The following is a 12,324-nucleotide window of genomic DNA, read 5'->3' as shown; positions in this document are numbered from 1 at the left end:
GGGTAGAGTTGTTGTTGGGGCCCTATCTTCCTTCTGGAGACTTCTGAGATTGCTATTAGAAAAACTTATTTGTTATCACAATGGAAGATTTGGATTTAAAGAGGACATAACATGTAAGAAAGGATTCTGAGAAATCAAGAGTAAGCATGGAGAGAATTAGAATCTAGAAGACAATGGTCCCTTTTTATTGGTTTCCTTCTGTCCCACACCAGAGGGCTCTTCTGATATGGGACTGAAGAATCTCTCAAACTTTTTTTTTAGCAATGTGCTTGGGTTTAGAGAAGGAGTGAGCCAATTCCATCTCCAAAGCCAGCTTGGCTTATAATTGAATTGGAACCACAACTTTTCTATATTGATAGATAGATGTTAGACAGTGAGATTTTACCGTGTGTAGATTGGTACCAATAGATTCTTTCTTTCTGCTGTAAACATCTGGATATCCAAGGCCTTATGATTTTTGGAAGATGGGTATTTCCATTATCCTGGAAAGACAAAAACAGAACCCTACCCCAACCTTGATTGTTAAATTTTTCTTACAACTTGTAGAGATGTCACATTGGTGGATGATCTTTTACTTCACCTCATCAAGGGGTTTTTCCTGTTCAAATCGAATTTTTATTAATTTTGTTGGTATCCATAGCTTTTCTTCTCCTGCAGAAACAAAGGCAAAACCCCTTCCCCAACATAGAACATATCCAGGTTTCCATTCTGAGGTCAGCACATCCTTGAAATAAACCGGTTGGTTTAGCTCGGGAGTTTTGTCTGTCGTCCAATGTCTCTCTGCAGCTGTTGTTCCTTTCTCATCAGCATTGAGAAAATTCAAGGTTAATAAAGCACTATGCAATCTATTTCTAGGAGTCATTTGGTAGAGCATGAGACTCTTAATCTCAGGGTCGTGGGTTCGTGCCCCACGTTGGGTGCCACGTAGGCGTGACAGTTGCCGAAGTCTCAATGGGGGTTGGAACTTCCAGAACAAAGCTGGAATGGCTACCCACTACATCACAGTTAGACTCCATGTCCAGTTAGTAAAACATCAGTGGGAGACTCCTCCCCTAGGACCCGTAACTTTCCCAGCCATGGACTTTTGACTAGTTTCACTGTAGCAGGTATGGATTCCCTCCTGTGGCGCAGGCCTCAAGTCCAGTGAGAAAGCAATGTGTCACTCACCCTAGACAGTCATGCTGCTAATGTGCCAGTGGGTGTATCTTGCCTGGCAGGTTAGTAGTACAGCACACAGTCCACGGCTCAGCCAGACGGTTGATGATGTTTCTCCCTAGCAGCCTGCATAGCAGTTCCCAGCACTAGGGAAGCTAGCCAGCAGAGAGAAAGCCTCCAGCCCAGTCCCAGCTCGGTTTCTCTGTGTCCTGCATCTACAGTATGCAGTATGTATTCAGAAATAGTGTCTTATCATCTAGTTCTGGTGAGTAACCAGAAGTAATGGCAATAGTCTGAGTTGTCTGGGGGAGCTTCTTGGACCTCCCTGGCCAACAACTCACTCTTCATGTTACCAGTCTGTGCTACTGCAAGTAGTCATGAGAATTCTCCAGAGGAGCCTTATATTGGACCTACTGTTGCAACACCAGGAGAGGCAGCGGAGGAGGCCATCTCCTAAGGGACTTGGAAGTATGCATTTTCGGCTTTGAATACACATTAACAAAGATCTAAAAATGTTGTAGGAATCGGGGATAGGGAGATGACCCTATCAGTAGTGTGCTTGCCATGAAGGCACAAAGACCTGAGTTCAGATCCCCAGAACCCAGGAAGAAAAGTCAGGCACAGCTCTGGCTAACCAATCGCAGTGCTAGGGAGGCGGACACACGAGGATCCTTGGAGTCCACTGGCCAGCTGATTAGCCAAATTGATGAGCTCAGCATTCAGAGAGAACATGTCTCTAAAAATAAGTTGAAGAGCAGTTGAGGAAGACACCTGGTGTGACTCTCTGGCCTCCACTCACATGTGTATCTGTACCCACACATACATACTCCCACATAAATACACACAACATTGAACTAGCATCTACTTCTTTCAGCCAGTGAAAGGGCGTGGGTTCCCCTTACCACAGCACACATACACAGCGGTGGCTATGTGGATACAGCCAGAGATGCGATCAGCCTTCACATCCCTGGCCTCCAAGTCCACAGACTCCACCAGATCACAAGTATTTGAAAAATAAGATGACACCTGCCCTGAGCACGTCCAGACCTTGTCCTTGTCACTAGTACCCAATCTACCCAGTCTACAAGTCACAAAGTGCTTGTCTTGAGTTCGGTATCATAATACAGAGCCCATGGAGGGCTCACACAGGCTTTATGCAAATATTATGCTATTTTATGTAAGACACTGGAGCATGTGTGGATTTTAGTATCCAGGGGGATCCTGGAACCGTGAATGTTAAGTGATGGCTATGAGGGGCTAAAACAGTAATGTGTTAGGATGTGATTCTGGCTCAATGGCTCTACCAAGGGAATTCCAACAACGTCAAAGGTCTGGGTGGCAGCCCATGCCTGCTTCCCTGGCACACATGTGAAGCCGCCTCTCCTTCATAGCTCTATATTCGGCAGTGTTGAGCACAGCCTGAAAGACTCAAAAAATAAAGATATGTGTGTATCTACATGATTTGGAACATGCATGTGTGTCTAGGCACACATATACACTGATTTTAGTAAAATATGTAAGTGTGTGTGTGCACACACACTCATGCGCACCTGCCTTCTAGAGATATAAAACCTGTACTCCAGAATGTTCACATAGGTTATCTTCGGGAGGTAGAACTGCAGAAGGCTTTGATTTTTCTACCGTGTGCTTTCAGATGGCTTGGAATTTTCGGCAGAAACCAGCCATTGCTTTTGAAAACATACTACAGCCAAACAACAGATGCGAATTTTGTGCTTCCTTTTTTTTTTTCTCTTGAAAATAAACTTGGTTGTGTATGTTCGAGGTTTGCAACATGGTGTTAGAGAATGCATCTAGAGGATTTTTTTTTAAGTAAACAAAAGTCATCCTGGTGTTCTCAGCATCAACAGCTTAGCACCTGTTATTGTCCATCCCTCTGCCCCTGTCTTCACCCTACAAGGCTCTCAAGTTTGGAAACCCCTGTGGGGAGTTGAAGCTCAAGCTTCAGAAGACCTGACTGCTGGGACCGGCCTGCAAATGATCGTTTGAAAGGACTCTGAGGACACCAGTTTCCTCCTCGTCAAGAAATTCCGAATGGCCTTAGGTCCTAGCTCACACGGCAGCTCCACCAGAATACGGCATTGCATGGAGGACATTTTGGAAGTCCAGAACTGAATCTAGGTGGTTGGAAAGACTTCTCTGATTGACTTGTAATGTCTCCCATGGGAAGAAAATCAGCAGTTGACTATTAATGTCTGTCAAGGGAAAGGGACCAGAAATAAACTCACCACATACAGCATAGTTGCTGTGCCTGGACTAGCATTGATAACATCCATTCCTAATCATATACTATGCTTCCTTGTGCTTCTTCATTCATCTTGATTTTTCCAGATTCAATAGTGTCCTTTCTAAATGTCCTTCTTTTAAATACTATAAAAAACTAATTTGATAGTCAAATTAAATTAGATAAATATTTACTTTAGGAAGTGAAAGATAAGTAGGGATTGGTCTGTACCCATAAAGAATAGCAGTCTTAGGGGTATTGGAGAATCCAAAACTAGTTTTCACTGAAGATTTTCTTAAGTTTTAGAGGAGGCTTGACTTAGTGATGGCTATGGGGTTTACCTCCCACCAAGGGGACAGAGCTTTTCCCACTGCGTTGGAAAGAAAGGTAACCATTCTGAGGAGGGGGGGCATTGCTGAGTGTGTCAGGCTGGCTCAATCCGCTCTCGCATGTGGTCCACTTCTGCCTTGTCTTCTCCATTTACCTGCATAAGATCCCAGGGCTGTGAGGAGCCTGCTTGCTGTCCATTGTGCTGGTATCTGCAGCCTCGCTGTCCTCTCTGGTAATAGGCTGGAGTGGAAGGCAGATCAAGGGTTAGGAGAAGCAGCAGGCTCTTGTCAGTGCACAGGAACAGGTGATGAGTATTGGGTTAGACCCCCTGCCCTCCTCCCAGGATTATGGGCTTTGACAACAGGGACACCTGCTGTCTTAGTTAGGGTTTCTATTGCTGTGATATATACCATGATTGCGGCAACTCTTATAAAGAAAACATTCAATTGGGGTAGCCCGCTTACAGTTCAGAGGTTTTGTTCATTATCATCATGGTAGGAAGCAAGACAGTGTGCAGGCAGACATGGTGCTGGAGAAGGAGCTGTGAGTTCTTACATCTTGACCCACAGGCAACAGGAAGTGGTCTGAGCGTCACACTGAGTGAAGCTTGAGCAAAGGAGACCTCAAAACCCACCCCCATAGTGATACACAACAAGGCCAAACCTACTCCAACAAAGCCACACTTGATAGTGCCAATCCCTCTGAGCTTACGGGAGCCATTACATTCAAACTGCCACCCCTCCCTGCAGGCAGGTGCTATAAGAGGAGTCAAAGATCCAGCTCTTGCTGGGAGTTGGCCTTGGGCCTGCTACCTGGGTGCCTTCCTGCTTTGAAGTGTTTACGGTCCTGTGTGCTTTCCTTGCCAGGGGACAGACTTGCACTCAACAGAAGGCAGGAATTCCTGACATGTAAGGACATCTGAGATGAGACTTGGAGCCCTAGAAGGAAACAAGTCTAGATACTCTCATAGTGTCCCAAGTCCCTCCTGTTGGGGTCTTCAATCTTGGGCCTCTGTCCCCTCTAACCTCTAAGTGGTACCTAGGAAGTCAATACTTGCTTCTTGAAAAGACTGTTCATGTGAGGTCTCCCTCCAATCCTAGCTTCTTCTCTCACCATCAATATACTCATGAGTAATTTGAAAAATCCCCCTGTCTCAGCTTGTTTGGCTACTAAATGAGGAGATACATGAAGAGAGCAGGTGACAAACATGAGCGAGGACATGCACAGAAGGGTACTTGGTCACTGCTGGTGGAACGTAAGCTAGTCCAGTCACCAGGGGCGTCAAAAACTAAAGCTAGATCTGCCGTCTGACCCAGCTGTACCACTCCTGGATATTCAGCCAATGGAGTCCAACGGAACACATCATAGAGATGCTTGCACATCAGTGATGATTGATGCACTAACCACAGCAGAGGAGTTACAGGACCAACCTAGGTGTCCAACAGCAGAACGGATAAAGAGAACATTGTACACACACCCAGTAGACTTTTTTCAATCATAAAGAAGATTGGATTATGTTCTTTTCAGGAAAATGTGTGGAACTGGAGATAATCAGATTGAGCAAAGTAAGCCAGTCTCAGATAAATTATGTTTTCTCTCCTAAATGGTTCCTAGATTTATATACATCAAATCATTAGGAGTGGCATTATTAGGAGATGTGGCTTTGTTGGAGTGGTAATGGCCTTGTTGGAGGAAGTGTGTCACTGTGGGGGAAGGCTTTGAGGTTTCCTATGCTTGGAATACCACCCAGTCAACTTCCTGTGACTTGCAAGATGTAGAACTCTCAGCTCCAGTACTACATCTGCCTGCACGCCACCATGCTCCCCATCATGATGGTAATGGACTGAACCTCTGAAACTGTAAGTGAACCACCCCAATTAAATGTTTTCTTTATTAGAGTTGCTGTGGTCATGGTGTCTCTTCACAGCAATAAAAAAAGAAAAAATTAAGACAGTCATATACACAAACGGCATGAAGTTGCATGGTGTGTGTGTGTGTGTGTGTGTGTGTGTGTGTGTGTGTGTTCATGCTCACAGCAGCACTATTCAAAACAGCCAGAATATGGAAACACCAGTGAACAGAGAGCAAACTGTGAAATGTATGTGCAAAGGACAATTACTCAGCCATAAAAAACAACAACAACAACAACAACAAAAAACAATGAAATGATTCATGGTATAACATGAACAAACCTAAGAAATGTGCTAAGGGATAGCAGTCAGGCAAATATGGTTACATGAATGGTCTCACTCACATGTGCAGAATCAATCAGTGCACAATGGCACAAAGTGAACTGGTGTCTGCTAGAGGCTGAGGAAGGGAAGAACAGGAGTATTGTGTTGTTGAGATCTTCAGCATCTCCTGAGGGCCCACATGCTAGAGGCCTGGGTGCTGTCCCGAAGTCCTATGGGGAGATGTGGAACCTTTCGAAGGGGGTGTGCTGGGAGTTAGATCACTGGGGCTGTACAGCTGGAGGGACCCCAACTTGTTCTTTTTCTTTTGCTTCTGTGACACAAGGATGCTATTACACCTCCTCTTCCATACATTCCCCCATAATGTTATGCTGCCATGAGTGGGAACAGGCCGAGGAACAGTTGCCCAGGAGTGCAGGGTCTTCTCAAAAGACTGACAAAGAATTGAACACCCAGGGATGAAAGAAATGAAGACTCAGAACGGGTGAAAGCTGGTGTTTACTGAATCAGACAGCAAAGGCAGAGAGCACCCCAGAGGGTGGACGTCCCTAAAACTGGTAGGCCCCCAAGCGGTCTCTAAACTGGTCCTTTCACAGGACCCTCAGGACATCCCTTCCCTTGATCCCCGCTCCCCACTTACTGCATTTCACCAGCCAGGACAGAAATAATCAAAAACATATGGCCTTGTTTGATGAATGGCTTTGATGGCTGGGTGACCTTGTTTGTTAGAGACATTCCAGCTGTGATGTTGGGAATGTCAGCTCTCTTCCTCTGACACTTTCCTGGCTGCCCACTCCTTACCGCCACAGGTCCAAAGCAGTGAGGCCAAGTGAGCACGGACTGAAGCTTCGGAAACTGTAAGCCAGGGCAAACCTTTCTTCCTTATGAGTTTGACCAACTCAGGTTCTGTGTTTCACAACAGACAGCTGACTGACATGGGCAGGAACCGTTAAATGGGACAGATCTTTCTTTAGGGGGTGATTGACAGAGGATACGTTAAGGGGGAAGAGACTTATCCCACTGTTTGAAGTGGGGTGTACACGCAGCTCGATACAGAGTCCTGGGATTCTAGATGCATTGTTAGGAGATGAGTGAGTGCGTAGCCTGAGTCAAGTAGACTCCCCAGGTTGCTAAGATACCTCTAAGCTTGCCTGCCTCAAGGACACTAGGAGGAGGAAAGATATCCCATCCCTCCACTGGGACTGGGTCTGGAATGTGACCATGGGAGGTGGATATGTTCTAGAATGTTCAGATCACAATGAAGCAGAGGCCAGGAAGCTATGGTCCAGGCATGGGTTCTGCACAGACACAATGCAGAACCTTGGCAAATCGTGAGACATGCCAGGCATCCTTTCCTTCCTCTTGATAATGGGAGAGGAGTGTGGACTAGACCTCAGAGGTTCCATCTAGTTCGGACAGTCTAGGAAGGGCCAAGGTTAAAATGTAAGTCACGACGGCTGACTTCTAGGAGGAAGTAGAAAGGACACCCTCCATCAGGGGGATGATAATCAGGGGAATTTGGAGAAAAGATAATCTTCTAAGTGACCCTTAAGGAAACAAGGGGGCCTCAGGACAGAATTGAGCCTGGGGACTCGGACCGCTCTGGCTCCAGTTTTTCTTTTTATCTGGAGGCTACCACTTAGTTGGTGAGGCAGAACATGGCAGTGGAGCAGCTTCCTCTTCCCCGTTTCACAGAGCTGGTGATGTTACCATGGTGATGGCAGGCCAGTTTGATGTGTGCCTTTGTGCTGGGACTCCTCCCGCTTTGTCCTCATCCCAGCTATAGGTGTTTCCTCCGGAGCGAGTGCTAAGAAAGGGCCGAGTAGGGGATATCTGTGCCTCTTTGACTCACCTCAAGAATGAATCATCTTCTCCCCTGCCAACCTTTCTATCCTGTGAGGGATTCAGTCCCCTGATTATAAGTTCTGAGGCACTTCGTTCCTGGTTCTTGGGGGTCGTAGAGACCCAAACCTTTGAAATATAAGGCACACTAAATGAGAACAGAACAAAGTTGGGTCTGTCCCTTTATTCTGTTTCTGACAGTCCTAGGGAGAGATGCTTTCTGGGAAGAACACAGTGGCTGCCTCTGCTGAAGTCAATTTCTAAAGGTTAGAGATGTGAGCCTTTTGGACTCACCCTGTAATAACTTATTCTGAACTCCTTGAAGCCTTTCTGGAACCTATTTATTCTCTCAGACTTTATTGAATCCCAAAGGGTAGAGGCAACCCCGAAGATATGTGGTTAAGTTCTGCCCTGACCCATCCGCCACGGACTCCAATGGGGAAGAAATGCTCTCCACAGAAGCTCCTTCAGTGGGGCTCTTGCCTTGGCTCTGCTACGGGAATCCATGATCCTGGAGAAGTCATCCAATTTCTCTGAGTGTAGGGTTCCTAGTCTAGCAGGCAGAAACAGGGGTATCTGTCCAGCCCCAGCTCATGGGACAATAGGTTCTGAAGGCTGGGACTGCACCCCATTCATCATTGCACCTCCGGGGCCTGACATGATCCTCTGCACATCACAACAAGTCACGAAATGGCTGTCAAAAGGAAGAGAGAGAAAGACAACGGGGCCACCGAGCCTGATGACCTAAGTTGGGCACCCAGACCCAAATACGTTGGAAGGAGAGAACCAATTCCTGCAGGTTGTCCTCTGATCTCTACGTGTGCCACGGCACATGCACACATACTGAATAGATGTTTAAAAATGGGTTCTTAAGGAGAAAACATTAGTGGTTCTATTCCCTACTAGCTGGAAATCTTGACAAGTGACAGACACCGACTCCACCGAGCAAACAGGGATCTGCAGCTCCCATCACTGGGAAGTCTTCAGTGTAGCTGTTCTCAATGTGACTGGATTCCAAGGGCTCTGGGAAGTCACCAGGGCAGAGACCCTAGGAGGTGGTTAGGGGCTCACAACTCAGCGCGGGTGGATGGGCGCTCTAGTTCCTTATAAAGATACCACCTGGGGTTGGGGGCGGGGCTGGAGATGGGGATGTGGCTCAGTTGGTAGAGTGCCTGCCCAGCACGCACAAAGCCCTGGGTCTGATCCCCGGCACAGCATAAACCGGGTATGATGTGCCTACCTCTAATCCTAACACTTGGCAGGTGGAGGCAGGAGGATCAGAATTTAAAAAGACAGCCTTGGGTACATAGCAAGTTCAGGGTCTGGGCTTCTTAAGATCCTGTCTCACAAACAAGCAAACATAAATAAATACACCTGGGTTTCTAATCATGCCCTGGTCTCCGAGTTATTTGGTCTTGTGTGATTCACTTTTGTTAAAGCTTTGATGCCACGTCTACTCTCTTTGTTTGTGTCCTTGAAGATAGATTGTGGGGCTTGAACTCAGGTCCTCACGCTTGCAGGGCAAGCCCTTTAACACCCAGACTATCTCATCAGCCCTACAGCATTGCTTTCTCATGTCGTTAGGTCTAGAGTCAAAGTCTGGGTGGGTACCTCTGGCAAATACAGCTTATCTGTGTCACGTAGCCATGTTCTAGCTGCAAGGGATGCTGGGAAAGGTGTCAGCGTCCACTTGCAGAGTGAGAAGCAGCAGTAGCACACACTGTTTAAAAAGGTAGTGAGTTTTCCAAACCTTGAAAGGGGATTCAGGTATTCGATGGGGCCAAAATGAGCATTCCCAAAGCACTGAACAAGCTAAGGGGAAGTTTCAGGGAAATCTTGGTTGGTTTCCCCGACTCCTGCTTAAGAAGCTGAGAAAATTCAGTGAGTTCTCTGCCTGCTCCCTGACTCCAGTGTATATCCTTCTCTGTTTTCTGACACATGTCCTTCCCTGAGTTTAATGTGTGTCCTCTGTTTCCAAGGCCGTGTTCTGCTCAGCTCCTCTGGAGAGCGAGTCTGCAGACTCTCTCCTGGGTCTGATTCATGGGCATATGGAGCTGTGTCATTGTTGAAACATAAATAAAAATATTTCGTGTGAAACTTAAATAGGGAACAGAGGCTCTGGAACCCCTGAGCTCTATCAGCAGCCACAAACTGTGAGGGCAGGATGTGCTGGCATGCAAACAGCCTCGGTGGACAGATGACAAGAGGCCATAGCTCCTCCCTGCTTGTAGGTGTTTTTTTTTTTTTTTTCTCCAAATGTCCTTGGGATGTCAGCACCACTTGCTTGCAATCCCAGCATTTGAGAGGCACAGGCAGGAGGATCACAAGTCCAAGCTCATCATTGGCTACATAGCAAGTTTGATGCCAGGTTGAGCTACATGAGGCCGTGTCTCAAAATGAACACACTGAGTTCCTGGAGCGGTGGCCAGCACACAGTAGGCATGCTGGACAGGTTATTTCCTCTCTCTCCTTAGTCATTCTGGATGCCTCTCCAGTCCCCTGCAGCTGACTCACCTGACTGTCCCTTATATTAGGGATGTTGTCATCTCCCGCCTCTAGGGCCCCGGCAGGTCAACCTCCTCATTAATCACAATGACTTTGATGAAGTGCCAACCTGTATTCCTAAAAATGTCATACTATTAGGACTTAACAGATTCCCTCCATTGCAACCCAGGGATCCACCCTCAAGATAGACAAGAAAACCCCAGGTGCTGTCCACACAAAGACATTATAAGCAGTGATGGCCACCTTTATTTGCCCCAATTTCTCATTTTCAGGGCTTATTTATGCACATAGCCTGCAAGCCTGCATCCCAAGCTTTCCCAGGGTGCTGACTTGAATGACTTCCCCTTCTGTCTCCCCACTCCTCCCCTCCTTCTGCTTTTGGGCTCCTATAATATCGCATTATATTCTGCAAAGCTATCCAGAGCACAAGGCAACATGGATGCAATGGACTCTGCCTCTGTGGCAACACTGCTCTTAAGCAGAATATATTGATTGCTGAAGCTTTGGACCCACTTTAATCAAGTAATCTAAACAGGGCTTAAGCTTCAAAAGCCAAGCAACGTGCCCAGCTTCAAAGCGCTTACTTATACACTGAATTAATTTATCCCGGATATACTAATGCTCCTTTCTGCCCTATGGATTATAATGTTAGAGGTTGCAATCCCGGCTTTGATAATAGCCCTGAAGTCCATCCTCTATTGACTGTCACGTAAAAATACACAAAGAGGAGCGGGGTGGAGTGGGGGGAGTGGACAAATGGCTCAGGGGAGATTGGGAAGATTGACACAGTCCTGTACGAGCAGGGCTCTGCTGGGCAGTGGAGGACATGGAGATGGTGGCCTTGCTTCAGACCGATTGGGGTTGCGGTTGGAGGCGGAAAGGAGACACACACACCAGAGAATTGCTTTAGGAAGCTGCAGCTGTGACTTAGAGGTGTGGCCAGAGAGTAGTCAGCTTGTGTGCTGCCGGGGCGGGGGAGGTTGGACATTTGTATTGGAGGCCAAGGTGCCAATCATGTACCTTCCGTAGTCCTTCCTGCAAGGACTCAGGGTGCCACTTGTCCTTGACCTCCACCCCTTCTCTCTTCCCAGAGCGTGTGCCTGTAACCTCACTGCTCATTCTTCCAACAGTGTGTGGAGCACTTGCTATGTACCAGGTTACTCTAGGACCTGGGTTTAAGACGGTGAACAGGGTGGGAAAGGCTTTGGTCTTGTGAATTTGTTTTGCACTAGTGAGGGAAGAGGAAGACTAACGCATTATCTCATTGTCTAATTGGTTATGGTCTGGTGGTGAGATGTGCTCTAGATAAAACCAAAAAAAAAAAAAAAAGAAAGAAAAAAAAGAGGAGAAAGTGTTAGGGAGCATGTAAATGAGCACCAAGAGGGTAGCGTCAGTGTGAGGTCAATTTTAAGATTCTATTTATTTTTGCTTTATGTGTATAAGTGTTTATCTCTGTATGTGTAAGTATGCCATGTGCATGCAATGCTTGCAGAGGCCAGTAGAGGGCATCAGATTCCCTGGAACTGGAGTTGTGAGCTGCCCTGTGGTGAACCCAGGTCCTCTGTAAGACCAGCTGGTGCTGGTTTTATACTCAGAAACAGTTGTGTAGGAGCACAGGGTGAGACAGGAAGATTTGCCAGTGACTAAAATTGGGAGTTCTCCAACAAAATAGGCACAAATACCATTGCACTATAACCCAGGAAGCTTTTAAATCCATTCATCACCACTTATATAAAAAATACCTAAAGGGAAGAAAACAGTGGCCTAGGAAAGGGATAGTACCGATTCAAGGTGTACAGAGGCTGCTTTATCTGTGGTCCAAAGGGGCCAGGATCCTTCTGTAGATGCAGCAGAAGTTGACAGCCTCATCCATATGGAAAATGCAAGAGTGAAGAGGTCGTGATACCTTGTTACATGGTTCTAGAGAGCATCTGAGGCCAGGCAATGTGATACAGGGTCAGTCTTAGAGAATGGTTTGGATCCATGTAAACCTGTGTTCTGGGGTACATCTGAAACCTTGTGTTAACATGTATTGATGAGAAGAATGGGGAAGGGCTG

At 46.7% G+C, this 12,324-nt stretch overlaps 1 long non-coding RNA gene across 2 annotated transcripts; it reads right to left on the bottom strand.

Annotated features, from left to right (window-relative positions):
* Nucleotides 1-3,570: 3,570 nt before the first annotated feature.
* On the bottom strand, nucleotides 3,571-7,248 carry LOC131924038 (uncharacterized). Of its 2 annotated transcripts, XR_009382761.1 has the most exons (3): nucleotides 6,560-7,151; nucleotides 5,982-6,037; nucleotides 3,571-3,967 (listed from the first exon to the last, which is right to left on the bottom strand). It is a non-coding gene; the product is annotated as an uncharacterized LOC131924038 (long non-coding RNA). The 2 variants fall into 2 exon arrangements; XR_009382760.1 differs by lacking the exon at nucleotides 5,982-6,037 and having other exon boundaries at nucleotides 6,560-7,248.
* Between the last annotated feature and the right edge of the window lie 5,076 nt (nucleotides 7,249-12,324).

Source organism: Peromyscus eremicus, chromosome 14 (genome assembly GCF_949786415.1).
Source record: "Peromyscus eremicus chromosome 14, PerEre_H2_v1, whole genome shotgun sequence".
Lineage (NCBI taxonomy): Eukaryota > Metazoa > Chordata > Mammalia > Rodentia > Cricetidae > Peromyscus > Peromyscus eremicus.
The sequence above is the reverse complement of the archived record's forward strand: the minus strand, read 5'-3'. Positions and strand labels throughout refer to the sequence as shown.